Below are 4,087 nucleotides of genomic sequence, written 5' to 3'. Positions count from 1 at the left end.
ATTCTATATACAATAAAAATACAAATCATAAATTAAAGGTAGCAGAAGAAGAAAAACTCTTATATTTGCCCCGTTTCTGGAAAAATTAAATTTAAGCAAAAATAGTCAAAGAAAGAAAGAAAGATAATGAAGTATTAACAATGAACAGCATTCAACAATAAATGTTCCAAAACATAGTTTATTTTAGTTAAATGTGTCTGAAATATGGAAAATAGCACGAATTAAGATAATATTGAAAACAATATATTGATGCCAATCTGGCAGACCAACCGTTTTATTGAAGTGTTTTATATCATTTATTTTGTTTTGTTTTAAAAGCTACTAAAATGTTGCCACCCTAAGCTCAATAACTTGCTAGCCTTTGCCTTTAGTCTCCATATGTGCTGTTTTCATTTCTCTTTTTTAATCTTTCAACATCTTAGTGTCCTAAATTAGAAAGGGGGGGAGTGTGTTATGTACCAGAACAACTGCTCGCTCCCCTCAGYGATATAATAGGAAATGAAAGAGGTGGTCTGGAACTGAGGTGTCCGTGTTCCTTATTTGTTCTTTTACAGTCAGACATGCACGGCTGAAGGAAATGTACAATGAGTGGTCACATCTGACCTATTAGTCACCGACTGACCACCTCCACGGACCATTATTTATGATGGATATATAACACGCCATGATGTGCGCAGGACGAACAGTTCAGTGTTCTCWGCTAATGGACCATTCAAGTGAGAAAAAAGTTAACATTTTAAAAGTTGACTCTCTTTATCCCTCAATGTCTCTGAGCCAATTCGACCGTTTTGTGCCTGTCCATCTATGGCCTGATTCTGGCACCTTGTAAGGTGGCTGAAATTATGAGTATTCAAAGTGTCTCACTGATAATAACMAGCAGCCTGCTTCCTGGCTGAAGCAGTAATCATCCAATTGGTTTAAATCCAGTTCGTGTCAGTTCTTCAAGATCCTGCCAGCTTACAGGAGGTAAAAACCTGCTGTGGTAGCAGATGTTTGAGGAAATKATATGTTTGCTTTTTTTGTTTTATGAAAAGTCTGTGATATATGAGCCATCTCAGCATGCACTAGTGACCCTGACCCGTTCCACTGTGAAGGGAATGTGGGGTAACGGTCAGAGGAAGTTCAGTTCAATTTTGTGGGCAAGCAGCATGAATACTAGATAATTGGAGACTTGTCCAGACATGTATAGTGAATATTGTAGCATACATCTGTATCTGAAGCTGTGGGCTTAAAAGAACAGGTAACAATCTGTTTTCTGACTTTGATTTGCTGGGTTCTGTTTAGTATGGGTTTTTTTCTATATATTATTAGGAGCCCAACTGAGTTTAGATGTTGGTCTTTTTCTTTCACTGTGCAACTTCCCACACTTTGTCTTTRTTGGTAAGACAGCAAGTTTTTACTTGAAGATACAGCCTGACTATTTACAGCACGTAGCCTACACAGTTTGATGGGACACAGAACAATACAACTCCGACTGAGGCAACCACTAGTCCTCCTTCCTGCATTCAAACAATGAGCGTTGCCTCTGTTAAAGAAAAAGTAGCGCTTTATGCACATTAAATCTGTTCTTAATGTGATTATTACATAATATAGATTGCATTGCAGCATGATGGCTCAGTGGTTAAAGCAAGAAGGTCCTGGGTTCCAAATTTCAGTTCAAACCTGGGGTCTTTCCGTGTGGAGTTTGCATGTTGTCCTCGTGCTTGCGTGGGTTTTCTCCAGGTACTCCGGTTTCACCCACACCCCAAAAACATGTGCAATAGGTTGCCTTCAGGCCCAACTAGGCATCCTTTGAAAAAGAGATCTGCACTCTCATTGGGATTTGCCTGGTTAAACAAGGAAAATAAAATTAAATTAAATTAAATTACATTAAATACAACACAATAAAATAAAACACAATAAAATAAAATGCAACACAATAAAATAAAATACAACACAATAAAATAAAATAAAATAAAATAAATAAAATACAACACAATAAAATAAAATGAAATAAAAATACATAAAAATTAAATTAAATTAAATACAACACAATAAAATCTAATATAATAAAATAAAAAATACAACACAATAAAGTAAAATACAACACAATAAAATCAAATTAAATTAAATTAAATACAACACAATAAAATAAAATAAAATAAAATAAAATAATTCCAGTAGGTTAAATCAGCTTTGTGTTTGGTTATCTGGTCTGCTGTTTCACCTGTTGGTTGGAACATTACCTCATGGTCTTGAAAATTGCACATTCACACTGTGAAAATTTTTAGGCTGGGCTAAATCAAATAAAAGGTAATAGTTATCAGAAACATGATTAATGAAGAATGGTGCCAACACTGCTTAGAAAATCCCTGAACCTTCATCCAATCTTCTGTTCAGGATCAGGGCTTTTCTAGTAAAGAGTCTCCTGGTCAGTATCAGTTGCATGGTTATGATGTTATGGTATATTGGCACATGTGAGCAGCAAACTGCACTAAAGGTTGATATTTGCTGTGGGAAGAAACCTGGGGGCAAAATATAGCCATCGGCTTATCCAGTGAGCAGATGATAAGCCTTCAGCGGTCTGATGGTCAGATGAAAAAAGGCTGTCCGGAAGTCTGCTCATAGCCAGCTTCTGATGCTGCATTAAACATCTGTGGCTCAGGTGAGTCGGGGTCTTTGTTGATCCCTCCTGGGTCTCCCTCAAACATATCTTGGTGTAAATTCTTCTAAGGTGAAGCGAGATAGGTAGGGGCATCTGCACCAACCTCTGGGAAGCTTTGTGCTGAAGGTAGGTCTACCATGAGARAAAAAAATCATTCTTTGATGATCTGAGGATAGCTTTGCTCTGTGCTTTTGCTCTCTTTTGCCTGATAAGATTTAAAAAAAACAACAAAGATGTAATAACATTTACCAAAAGAACCCTAAAAATATCATTTAAAAAATTGAACTAATGGGTTTTGTGCTGGATTTTCAAGCAAAGTCAAAGGGAAATGATGCAATTTATCCCCAAACCATTATTTAAATTKAAAATTTCCAGCTAATTGCAAGAAAACATCAATAATAATTGTAAAGTCTCTGTTAATTTTAGCAACATATTCCTTCTGTCATGACGATGGTGCTTTCCAGGTAATATAGCTTCAAAAAGTGAAGGTGTTTTTACCAAGAAAARATCTGTTAAAAGGTCAAAGACAGTCCTTCCCATAAGGAATATTCCATTATTAGACTTTAACCTTTAAATAAATTTGAACCTAGYCTTTGCGGTTCTAATTATTCATAACATGGACAAATTTACAGCTCAGAATTTCATCTACGGTTGAACTTAATGCAAAGTAAGCATTGCTTTGCAGCACAGAGCAAAGGCAATGCAATGAGATTAACTCTGAAAGTCATGACAACAAAGACATGACAGCAAAGATCATGTTATAACATGAATTTTTAAGTCAGTCAATCTATTGATCAACTTAGAAACCACAATATTCAGTCTGTCAGTCAATAATATAATGTAATGACCAAGCAATGGAAATTAAACGGATGTGTCACAGTTAGTACCCTTTGGTCCGAGGCCTCGGTGTTCCTGTGAAACCTTGGCCGTGTGTCWTTGTCTACAATTTTCCCTTTAAGAATCATCACACATGATCTGTTCTGAATTAATGTGTCGATCTGACACTGTTTTCCTCTCAGTGAGAACGCAAGTGCTCCTTTGACARTTCACATGCATTTGCTGTGCCTCATCTGTCTGTTGCCTCGCAGGCGTGTAGTCATCGATGTGCRTTTCACAGCAAGACGAAAAAAGTTTGCACATGTTTACGCACACTCTTATTCAGTGTTCGTTTTGATGCATCTTGACATTCGCATGGAACAGAACCTATTTGTGCATTAGTTCATGCATGAGTCACCTGGTAGTGGTGCAACAGCCTAATGATAAACATTAAACACAGCAGACTGATAAACAACCAAAATCCTGTAATAGCAACACCTTTTAACTTCTCTAAATGTTTAGAAAGTAAAAGATGTTTCCTTTTGCTCCTTGTGAAAAAAAAGTGTTGAATAATTAGCTACCTGAGATGTTCGTGTTCCATTTTTATCTCTAATGAATGTCTTTTTA

The sequence above is a fragment of the Austrofundulus limnaeus genome, unplaced genomic scaffold, assembly GCF_001266775.1.
Source record: "Austrofundulus limnaeus strain Quisiro unplaced genomic scaffold, Austrofundulus_limnaeus-1.0 Scaffold146, whole genome shotgun sequence".
In the NCBI taxonomy this organism is placed as follows: Eukaryota; Metazoa; Chordata; class Actinopteri; order Cyprinodontiformes; family Rivulidae; genus Austrofundulus; species Austrofundulus limnaeus.
This window is presented reverse-complemented; position numbering follows the sequence as displayed.